Source organism: Dama dama, unplaced genomic scaffold (assembly GCF_033118175.1).
Source record: "Dama dama isolate Ldn47 unplaced genomic scaffold, ASM3311817v1 ptg000080l, whole genome shotgun sequence".
Taxonomy (NCBI): domain Eukaryota; kingdom Metazoa; phylum Chordata; class Mammalia; order Artiodactyla; family Cervidae; genus Dama; species Dama dama.
The window spans coordinates 5,557,970-5,570,576 of NW_026870899.1; positions in this window are offsets into that span (position 1 = coordinate 5,557,970).

Sequence of the window (12,607 nt, forward strand, 5' to 3'; positions counted from 1 at the left end):
AAATGGTATGAAAAATATGAAGAGCTTTAAATCGTATCAAATATATGACGAACATAAAAAGATGTGAAAAATATGAGGAGCATGAAACGGTGTGAAAAATATGACGAGCATGAAACGATGTGAAAAATATGAAGAGCATGAAAAGTTGTGAACAATATGAGGAGCATGAAAAGGTGTGAAAAACTCGAGGAGCATGAAAAGGTCTGAAAAACACGAGGAGCATGAAAATGTCTGAAAAATACGAGGAGTGTGAAAAGGTCTGAAAAACACGAGGAGCATGAAAAGGTCTGAAAAATACGAAGACCATGAAAGGTATGAAAAATACAGGGAGCATGAAAAGGTCTGAAAAATACGAGGAGCATGAAAGGTATGAAAAATACAGGGAGCATGAAAAGGTCTGAAAAATACGAGGAACATGAAAATGTCTGAAAAATATGAGGGGCCTGAATGTCTGAAAAATATGAGGAGCGTGAAAAAGTCTGAAAAACATGAGGAGCATGAAAAGGTCTGAAAAATATGAGGAGCATGAAAAGGTGTCAAAAATATGACTAGCATGAAATGCTGTGAAAATATGAAGAGCATGAAATGGTGTGAAGAAATATGAGGAGCAGGAAAAGGTGTGGAAAACACAAAGAGCAAGAAAAGGTGTGAAAAACACGGAGAGCATGAAAAGGTGAGAAAAATATCAAGAGCGTGAAAAGTCCTGAAAAATATGAAGAGCATTAAAAGGAGTGAAAAACACGAAGAGCATGAAAAGGTGTGAAAAACAGGAAGAGCATGAAAAGGTGTGAAAAATATGAGAAGCATGAAACGGTCTGAAAAATACGAGGACCATGAAAGGTATGAAAAATACAGGGAGCATGAAAAGGTCTGAAAAATACGAGGAGCATGAAAAGGTATGAAAAATATGAGGAGCATTAAAAGATGTGAAAAATATGAAGAGCAAGAAAAGGTGTGAACAATATGAGGAGCATGAAAAGGTGTGAAAAATACGAGGAGCATGAAAAGGTGTGAAAAGTACGAGGGGCCTTAATGTCTGAGAAATACAAGGAGCGTGAAAAGGTGTGAAAAATAGGAGGAATATGAAAATGTGTGAAAAATACGAGGAGCACGAAAAGGTCTGAAAAACACGAGGAGCATGTCAATGTCTGAAAAATACGAGGAGCATGAAAAGGTCTGGAAAATACGGGAAGCATGAAAAGGTGTGAAAAATAAGAGGAGCATGAAATGTTATCAAAAATATGAGGAGCATGAAACGGTGTGGAAATATCATGAGCATGAAACCGTGTGAAAAATATGAAGAGCATGAAAGGTGTGAGAAATATGAGGAGCATGAAAAGGTCTGAAAAGTACAAGGAGCAGGAAAAGATCGGAAAAATACTAGGAGAATGAAAAGGTCTGGAAAATATGAGGAGCATGAAATGGTCTGAAAATTACGAGGAGCATGAAAAGATGTCAAAAATACGAGGAAAATGAAAAGGTCTGAAAAATACGGGGAGCATGAATAGGTCTGGAAAATACGAGGAGCATGAAAAGGTCTGGAAAATACGAGGAGCATGAAAATGTGTGAAAAACATGAGGAGCATGAAAACGTCTCAAAAATATGAGGAGGATGAAACGGTGTGAAAATATGAAGAGCATGAAACGCTGTGAAAAATATGAAGAGCATGAAAGGTGTGGAAAACATGAGGAGCATGAAAAGGTGTGAAAAATACGAGGAGCAAGAAAAGGTGTGAAAAATTCGAGGAGCATGAAAAGGTCTGAAAATACGAGGAGCACGAAAAGTTCTGAAAAATACGAGGAGCATGAAAAGCTCTGTAAAATACGAGGAGCATGAAAAGGTCTGAAAAATACGAGGAGCATGAAACGGTCTGAAAAATACAAGGAGCATGAAAAGCTGTAAAAATACGAGGAGCAAAAAAAGGTCTGAAAAATACGAGGAGCATGAAAAGGTCTGAAAAATACTCGGAGCATGAAAAGGTCTATATAATACGAGGAGCATGAAAAGGTCTGAAAATTACAAGGAGCATGAAAAGGTCTGAAAAATGCGAAGGGCATGAAAAGGTGTGAAAAACACAAGAGCATGAAAATGTGTGAAAAATACGAGGAGCATGAAAAGGTTTGAAAAATACGAGAAGCATGAAACGGTCTGAAAAAGACAAGGATCATGAAACGGTCTGAAAAAGACGAGGATCATGAAAAGGTGTCAAAAATATGAGAAGCATGAAAAGGTGTGAAATATATGAGGAACATGAAACGGTCTGAAAAATATGAGGAGCATGAAACGTTGTGAAAATATGAAGAGCATGAAATGGTATGAAAAATATGAAGAGCTTTAAATCGTATCAAATATATGACAAACATAAAAAGATGTGAAAAATATGAGGAGCATGAAACGATGTGAGAAATATGAAGAGCATGAAAAGTTGTGAACGATATGAGGAGCATGAAAAGGTGTGAAAAATACGAGGAGCATGAAAATGTCTGAAAAATACGAGGACCATGAAAATGTCTGAAAAATATGAGGGGCCTGAATGTCTGAAAAATATGAGGAGCGTGAAAAAGTGTGAAAAACACGAGGAGCATGAAAAGGTCTGAAAAATACGAGGACCATGAAAAGTTCTGAAAAATACGAGGGGCCTGAATGTCTGAAAAATACGAGGAGCGTGAAAAGGTCTGAAAAACACGAGGAGCATGAAAATGTCTGAAAAATACGAGGGGCCTGAATGTCTGAGAAATATGAGGAGCGTGAAAAAGTCTGAAAAACACGAGGAGCATGAAAAGGTCTGAAAAATATGAGGAGCATGAAAAGGTGTCAAAAATATGACTAGCATGAAATGCTGTGAAAATATGAAGAGCATGAAATGGTGTGAAGAAATATGAGGAGCAGGAAAAGGTGTGGAAAACACGAAGAGCAAGAAAAGGTGTGAAAAACACGGAGAGCATGAAAAGGTGAGAAAAATATCAAGAGCGTGAAAAGTCCTGAAAAATATGAAGAGCATTAAAAGGAGTGAAAAACACGAAGAGCATGAAAAGGTGTGAAAAACAAGAAGAGCATGAAAAGGTGTGAAAAATATGAGAAGCATGAAACGGTCTGAAAAATACGAGGACCATGAAAGGTATGAAAAATACAGGGAGCATGAAAAGGTCTGAAAAATACGAGGAGCATGAAAAGGTATGAAAAATATGAGGAGCATTAAAAGATGTGAAAAATATGAAGAGCAAGAAAAGGTGTGAACAATATGAGGAGCATGAAAAGGTGTGAAAAATACGAGGAGCATGAAAAGGTCTGAAAAACACGAGGAGCATGAAAAGGTCTGAAAAATACTCGGAGCATGAAAAGGTCTATATAATACGAGGAGCATGAAAAGGTCTGAAAATTACAAGGAGCATGAAAAGGTCTGAAAAATGCGAGGAGCATGAAAAGGTGTGAAAAACACAAGAGCATGAAAATGTGTGAAAAATACGAGGAGCATGAAAAGGTTTGAAAAATACGAGGAGCATGAAAAGTTGTGAAAAATACGAGGAGCATGAAAAGGTGTGAAAAATATGAGAAGCATGAAACGGTCTGAAAAAGACGAGGATCATGAAAAGGTGTCAAAAATATGAGAAGCATGAAAAGGTGTGAAATATATGAGGAACATGAAACGCTCTGAAAAATATGAGGAGCATGAAACGTTGTGAAAATATGAAGAGCATGAAATGGTATGAAAAATATGAAGAGCTTTAAATCGTATCAAATATATGACGAACATAAAAAGATGTGAAAAATATGAGGAGCATGAAACGGTGTGAAAAATATGAGGAGCATGAAACGATGTGAAAAATATGAAGAGCATGAAAAGTTGTGAACAATATGAGGAGCATGAAAAGGTGTGAAAAACTCGAGGAGCATGAAAAGGTCTGAAAAACACGAGGAGCATGAAAATGTCTGAAAAATACGAGGTGCCTGAATGTCTGAAAAAGACGAGGAGCGTGAAAAGGTCTGAAAAACACGAGGAGCATGAAAAGGTCTGAAAAATACGAAGACCATGAAAGGTATGAAAAATACAGGGAGCATGAAAAGGTCTGAAAAATACGAGGAGCATGAAAGGTATGAAAAATACAGGGAGCATGAAAAGGTCTGAAAAATACGAGGACCATGAAAATGTCTGAAAAATATGAGGGGCCTGAATGTCTGAAAAATATGAGGAGCGTGAAAAAGTCTGAAAAACATGAGGAGCATGAAAAGGTCTGAAAAATATGAGGAGCATGAAAAGGTGTCAAAAATATGACTAGCATGAAATGCTGTGAAAATATGAAGAGCATGAAATGGTGTGAAGAAATATGAGGAGCAGGAAAAGGTGTGGAAAACACAAAGAGCAAGAAAAGGTGTGAAAAACACGGAGAGCATGAAAAGGTGAGAAAAATATCAAGAGCGTGAAAAGTCCTGAAAAATATGAAGAGCATTAAAAGGAGTGAAAAACACGAAGAGCATGAAAAGGTGTGAAAAACAGGAAGAGCATGAAAAGGTGTGAAAAATATGAGAAGCATGAAACGGTCTGAAAAATACGAGGACCATGAAAGGTATGAAAAATACAGGGAGCATGAAAAGGTCTGAAAAATACGAGGAGCATGAAAAGGTATGAAAAATATGAGGAGCATTAAAAGATGTGAAAAATATGAAGAGCAAGAAAAGGTGTGAACAATATGAGGAGCATGAAAAGGTGTGAAAAATACGAGGAGCATGAAAAGGTGTGAAAAGTACGAGGGGCCTTAATGTCTGAAAAATACAAGGAGCGTGAAAAGGTGTGAAAAATAGGAGGAATATGAAAATGTGTGAAAAATACGAGGAGCACGAAAAGGTCTGAAAAACACGAGGAGCATGTCAATGTCTGAAAAATACGAGGAGCATGAAAAGGTCTGGAAAATACGGGAAGCATGAAAAGGTGTGAAAAATAAGAGGAGCATGAAATGTTATCAAAAATATGAGGAGCATGAAACGGTGTGGAAATATCATGAGCATGAAACCGTGTGAAAAATATGAAGAGCATGAAAGGTGTGAGAAATATGAGGAGCATGAAAAGGTCTGAAAAGTACAAGGAGCAGGAAAAGATCGGAAAAATACTAGGAGAATGAAAAGGTCTGAAAAATATGAGGAGCATGAAATGGTCTGAAAATTACGAGGAGCATGAAAAGATGTCAAAAATACGAGGAAAATGAAAAGGTCTGAAAAATACGGGGAGCATGAATAGGTCTGGAAAATACGAGGAGCATGAAAAGGTCTGGAAAATACGAGGAGCATGAAAATGTGTGAAAAACATGAGGAGCATGAAAACGTCTCAAAAATATGAGGAGGATGAAACGGTGTGAAAATATGAAGAGCATGAAACGCTGTGAAAAATATGAAGAGCATGAAAGGTGTGGAAAACATGAGGAGCATGAAAAGGTGTGAAAAATACGAGGAGCAAGAAAAGGTGTGAAAAATTCGAGGAGCATGAAAAGGTCTGAAAATACGAGGAGCACGAAAAGTTCTGAAAAATACGAGGAGCATGAAAAGCTCTGTAAAATACGAGGAGCATGAAAAGGTCTGAAAAATACGAGGAGCATGAAACGGTCTGAAAAATACAAGGAGCATGAAAAGCTGTAAAAATACGAGGAGCAAAAAAATGTCTGAAAAATACGAGGAGCATGAAAAGGTCTGAAAAATACTCGGAGCATGAAAAGGTCTATATAATACGAGGAGCATGAAAAGGTCTGAAAATTACAAGGAGCATGAAAAGGTCTGAAAAATGCGAAGGGCATGAAAAGGTGTGAAAAACACAAGAGCATGAAAATGTGTGAAAAATACGAGGAGCATGAAAAGGTTTGAAAAATACGAGAAGCATGAAACGGTCTGAAAAAGACAAGGATCATGAAACGGTCTGAAAAAGACGAGGATCATGAAAAGGTGTCAAAAATATGAGAAGCATGAAAAGGTGTGAAATATATGAGGAACATGAAACGGTCTGAAAAATATGAGGAGCATGAAACGTTGTGAAAATATGAAGAGCATGAAATGGTATGAAAAATATGAAGAGCTTTAAATCGTATTAAATATATGACAAACATAAAAAGATGTGAAAAATATGAGGAGCATGAAACGATGTGAGAAATATGAAGAGCATGAAAAGTTGTGAAAGATATGAGGAGCATGAAAAGGTGTGAAAAATACGAGGAGCATGAAAATGTCTGAAAAATACGAGGAGCGTGAAAAGGTGTGAAAAATAGGAGGAATATGAAAATGTGTGAAAAATACGAGGAGCATGAAAAGTTCTGAAAAACACGAGGAGCATGAAAATGTCTGAAAAATACGAGGTGCCTAAATGTCTGAAAAATATGAGGAGCGTGAAAAGGTCTGAAAAACACGAGGAGCATGAAAAGGTCTGAAAAATATGAAGACCATGAAAGGTATGAAAAATACAGGGAGCATGAAAAGGTCTGAAAAATACGAGGAGCATGAAAGGTATGAAAAATACAGGGAGCATGAAAAGGTCTGAAAAATACGAGGACCATGAAAATGTCTGAAAAATATGAGGGGCCTGAATGTCTGAAAAATATGAGGAGCGTGAAAAAGTCTGAAAAACACGAGGAGCATGAAAAGGTCTGAAAAATACGAGGACCATGAAAAGTTCTGAAAAATACGAGGGGCCTGAATGTCTGAAAAATACGAGGAGCGTGAAAAGGTCTGAAAAACACGAGGAGCATGAAAATGTCTGAAAAATACGAGGAGCGTGAAAAGGTGTGAAAAATAGGAGGAATATGAAAATGTGTGAAAAATACGAGGAGCATGAAAAGTTCTGAAAAACACGAGGAGCATGAAAATGTCTGAAAAATACGAGGTGCCTAAATGTCTGAAAAATATGAGGAGCGTGAAAAGGTCTGAAAAACACGAGGAGCATGAAAAGGTCTGAAAAATACGAAGACCATGAAAGGTATGAAAAATACAGGGAGCATGAAAAGGTCTGAAAAATACGAGGAGCATGAAAGGTATGAAAAATACAGGGAGCATGAAAAGGTCTGAAAAATACGAGGACCATGAAAATGTCTGAAAAATATGAGGGGCCTGAATGTCTGAAAAATATGAGGAGCGTGAAAAAGTCTGAAAAACACGAGGAGCATGAAAAGGTCTGAAAAATACGAGGACCATGAAAAGTTCTGAAAAATACGAGGGGCCTGAATGTCTGAAAAATACGAGGAGCGTGAAAAGGTCTGAAAAACACGAGGAGCATGAAAATGTCTGAAAAATACGAGGGGCCTGAATGTCTGAGAAATATGAGGAGCGTGAAAAAGTCTGAAAAACACGAGGAGCATGAAAAGGTCTGAAAAATATGAGGAGCATGAAAAGGTGTCAAAAATATGACTAGCATGAAATGCTGTGAAAATATGAAGAGCATGAAATGGTGTGAAGAAATATGAGGAGCAGGAAAAGGTGTGGAAAACACGAAGAGCAAGAAAAGGTGTGAAAAACACGGAGAGCATGAAAAGGTGAGAAAAATATCAAGAGCGTGAAAAGTCCTGAAAAATATGAAGAGCATTAAAAGGAGTGAAAAACACGAAGAGCATGAAAAGGTGTGAAAAACAAGAAGAGCATGAAAAGGTGTGAAAAATATGAGAAGCATGAAACGGTCTGAAAAATACGAGGACCATGAAAGGTATGAAAAATACAGGGAGCATGAAAAGGTCTGAAAAATACGAGGAGCATGAAAAGGTATGAAAAATATGAGGAGCATTAAAAGATGTGAAAAATATGAAGAGCAAGAAAAGGTGTGAACAATATGAGGAGCATGAAAAGGTGTGAAAAATACGAGGAGCATGAAAAGGTCTGAAAAACACGAGGAGCATGAAAAGGTCTGAAAAATACTCGGAGCATGAAAAGGTCTATATAATACGAGGAGCATGAAAAGGTCTGAAAATTACAAGGAGCATGAAAAGGTCTGAAAAATGCGAGGAGCATGAAAAGGTGTGAAAAACACAAGAGCATGAAAATGTGTGAAAAATACGAGGAGCATGAAAAGGTTTGAAAAATACGAGGAGCATGAAAAGTTGTGAAAAATACGAGGAGCATGAAAAGGTGTGAAAAATATGAGAAGCATGAAACGGTCTGAAAAAGACGAGGATCATGAAAAGGTGTCAAAAATATGAGAAGCATGAAAAGGTGTGAAATATATGAGGAACATGAAACGGTCTGAAAAATATGAGGAGCATGAAACGTTGTGAAAATATGAAGAGCATGAAATGGTATGAAAAATATGAAGAGCTTTAAATCGTATCAAATATATGACGAACATAAAAAGATGTGAAAAATATGAGGAGCATGAAACGGTGTGAAAAATATGAGGAGCATGAAACGATGTGAAAAATATGAAGAGCATGAAAAGTTGTGAACAATATGAGGAGCATGAAAAGGTGTGAAAAACTCGAGGAGCATGAAAAGGTCTGAAAAACACGAGGAGCATGAAAATGTCTGAAAAATACGAGGTGCCTGAATGTCTGAAAAATACGAGGAGCGTGAAAAGGTCTGAAAAACACGAGGAGCATGAAAAGGTCTGAAAAATACGAAGACCATGAAAGGTATGAAAAATACAGGGAGCATGAAAAGGTCTGAAAAATACGAGGAGCATGAAAGGTATGAAAAATACAGGGAGCATGAAAAGGTCTGAAAAATACGAGGACCATGAAAATGTCTGAAAAATATGAGGGGCCTGAATGTCTGAAAAATATGAGGAGCGTGAAAAAGTCTGAAAAACATGAGGAGCATGAAAAGGTCTGAAAAATATGAGGAGCATGAAAAGGTGTCAAAAACATGACTAGCATGAAATGCTGTGAAAATATGAAGAGCATGAAATGGTGTGAAGAAATATGAGGAGCAGGAAAAGGTGTGGAAAACACAAAGAGCAAGAAAAGGTGTGAAAAACACGGAGAGCATGAAAAGGTGAGAAAAATATCAAGAGCGTGAAAAGTCCTGAAAAATATGAAGAGCATTAAAAGGAGTGAAAAACACGAAGAGCATGAAAAGGTGTGAAAAACAGGAAGAGCATGAAAAGGTGTGAAAAATATGAGAAGCATGAAACGGTCTGAAAAATACGAGGACCATGAAAGGTATGAAAAATACAGGGAGCATGAAAAGGTCTGAAAAATACGAGGAGCATGAAAAGGTATGAAAAATATGAGGAGCATTAAAAGATGTGAAAAATATGAAGAGCAAGAAAAGGTGTGAACAATATGAGGAGCATGAAAAGGTGTGAAAAATACGAGGAGCATGAAAAGGTGTGAAAAGTACGAGGGGCCTTAATGTCTGAAAAATACAAGGAGCGTGAAAAGGTGTGAAAAATAGGAGGAATATGAAAATGTGTGAAAAATACGAGGAGCACGAAAAGGTCTGAAAAACACGAGGAGCATGTCAATGTCTGAAAAATACGAGGAGCATGAAAAGGTCTGGAAAATACGGGAAGCATGAAAAGGTGTGAAAAATAAGAGGAGCATGAAATGTTATCAAAAATATGAGGAGCATGAAACGGTGTGGAAATATCATGAGCATGAAACCGTGTGAAAAATATGAAGAGCATGAAAGGTGTGAGAAATATGAGGAGCATGAAAAGGTCTGAAAAGTACAAGGAGCAGGAAAAGATCGGAAAAATACTAGGAGAATGAAAAGGTCTGAAAAATATGAGGAGCATGAAATGGTCTGAAAATTACGAGGAGCATGAAAAGATGTCAAAAATACGAGGAAAATGAAAAGGTCTGAAAAATACGGGGAGCATGAATAGGTCTGGAAAATACGAGGAGCATGAAAAGGTCTGGAAAATACGAGGAGCATGAAAATGTGTGAAAAACATGAGGAGCATGAAAACGTCTCAAAAATATGAGGAGGATGAAACGGTGTGAAAATATGAAGAGCATGAAACGCTGTGAAAAATATGAAGAGCATGAAAGGTGTGGAAAACATGAGGAGCATGAAAAGGTGTGAAAAATACGAGGAGCAAGAAAAGGTGTGAAAAATTCGAGGAGCATGAAAAGGTCTGAAAATACGAGGAGCACGAAAAGTTCTGAAAAATACGAGGAGCATGAAAAGCTCTGTAAAATACGAGGAGCATGAAAAGGTCTGAAAAATACGAGGAGCATGAAACGGTCTGAAAAATACAAGGAGCATGAAAAGCTGTAAAAATACGAGGAGCAAAAAAAGGTCTGAAAAATTCGAGGAGCATGAAAAAGTCTGAAAAATACTCGGAGCATGAAAAGGTCTATATAATACGAGGAGCATGAAAAGGTCTGAAAATTACAAGGAGCATGAAAAGGTCTGAAAAATGCGAAGGGCATGAAAAGGTGTGAAAAACACAAGAGCATGAAAATGTGTGAAAAATACGAGGAGCATGAAAAGGTTTGAAAAATACGAGAAGCATGAAACGGTCTGAAAAAGACAAGGATCATGAAACGGTCTGAAAAAGACGAGGATCATGAAAAGGTGTCAAAAATATGAGAAGCATGAAAAGGTGTGAAATATATGAGGAACATGAAACGGTCTGAAAAATATGAGGAGCATGAAACGTTGTGAAAATATGAAGAGCATGAAATGGTATGAAAAATATGAAGAGCTTTAAATCATATCAAATATATGACAAACATAAAAAGATGTGAAAAATATGAGGAGCATGAAACGATGTGAGAAATATGAAGAGCATGAAAAGTTGTGAACGATATGAGGAGCATGAAAAGGTGTGAAAAATACGAGGAGCATGAAAATGTCTGAAAAATACGAGGAGCGTGAAAAGGTGTGAAAAATAGGAGGAATATGAAAATGTGTGAAAAATACGAGGAGCATGAAAAGTTCTGAAAAACACGAGGAGCATGAAAATGTCTGAAAAATACGAGGTGCCTAAATGTCTGAAAAATACGAGGAGCGTGAAAAGGTCTGAAAAACACGAGGAGCATGAAAAGGTCTGAAAAATACGAAGACCATGAAAGGTATGAAAAATACAGGGAGCATGAAAAGGTCTGAAAAATACGAGGAGCATGAAAGGTATGAAAAATACAGGGAGCATGAAAAGGTCTGAAAAATACGAGGACCATGAAAATGTCTGAAAAATATGAGGGGCCTGAATGTCTGAAAAATATGAGGAGCGTGAAAAAGTCTGAAAAACACGAGGAGCATGAAAAGGTCTGAAAAATACGAGGACCATGAAAAGTTCTGAAAAATACGAGGAGCCTGAATGTCTGAAAAATACGAGGAGCATGAAAAGGTCTGAAAAACACGAGGAGCATGAAAATGTCTGAAAAATACGAGGGGCCTGAATGTCTGAAAAATATGAGGAGCGTGAAAAAGTCTGAAAAACACGAGGAGCATGAAAAGGTCTGAAAAATATGAGGAGCATGAAAAGGTGTCAAAAATATGACTAGCATGAAATGCTGTGAAAATATGAAGAGCATGAAATGGTGTGAAGAAATATGAGGAGCAGGAAAAGGTGTGGAAAACACGAAGAGCAAGAAAAGGTGTGAAAAACACGGAGAGCATGAAAAGGTGAGAAAAATATCAAGAGCGTGAAAAGTCCTGAAAAATATGAAGAGCATTAAAAGGAGTGAAAAACACGAAGAGCATGAAAAGGTGTGAAAAACAAGAAGAGCATGAAAAGGTGTGAAAAATATGAGAAGCATGAAACGGTCTGAAAAATACGAGGACCATGAAAGGTATGAAAAATACAGGGAGCATGAAAAGGTCTGAAAAATACGAGGAGCATGAAAAGGTATGAAAAATATGAGGAGCATTAAAAGATGTGAAAAATATGAAGAGCAAGAAAAGGTGTGAACAATATGAGGAGCATGAAAAGGTGTGAAAAATACGAGGAGCATGAAAAGGTCTGAAAAACACGAGGAGCATGAAAAGGTCTGAAAAATACTCGGAGCATGAAAAGGTCTATATAATACGAGGAGCATGAAAAGGTCTGAAAATTACAAGGAGCATGAAAAGGTCTGAAAAATGCGAGGAGCATGAAAAGGTGTGAAAAACACAAGAGCATGAAAATGTGTGAAAAATACGAGGAGCATGAAAAGGTTTGAAAAATACGAGGAGCATGAAAAGTTGTGAAAAATACGAGGAGCATGAAAAGGTGTGAAAAATATGAGAAGCATGAAACGGTCTGAAAAAGACGAGGATCATGAAAAGGTGTCAAAAATATGAGAAGCATGAAAAGGTGTGAAATATATGAGGAACATGAAACGGTCTGAAAAATATGAGGAGCATGAAACGTTGTGAAAATATGAAGAGCATGAAATGGTATGAAAAATATGAAGAGCTTTAAATCGTATCAAATATATGACGAACATAAAAAGATGTGAAAAATATGAGGAGCATGAAACGGTGTGAAAAATATGAGGAGCATGAAACGATGTGAAAAATATGAAGAGCATGAAAAGTTGTGAACAATATGAGGAGCATGAAAAGGTGTGAAAAACTCGAGGAGCATGAAAAGGTCTGAAAAACACGAGGAGCATGAAAATGTCTGAAAAATACGAGGTGCCTGAATGTCTGAAAAATACGAGGAGCGTGAAAAGGTCTGAAAAACACGAGGAGCATGAAAAGGTCTGAAAAATA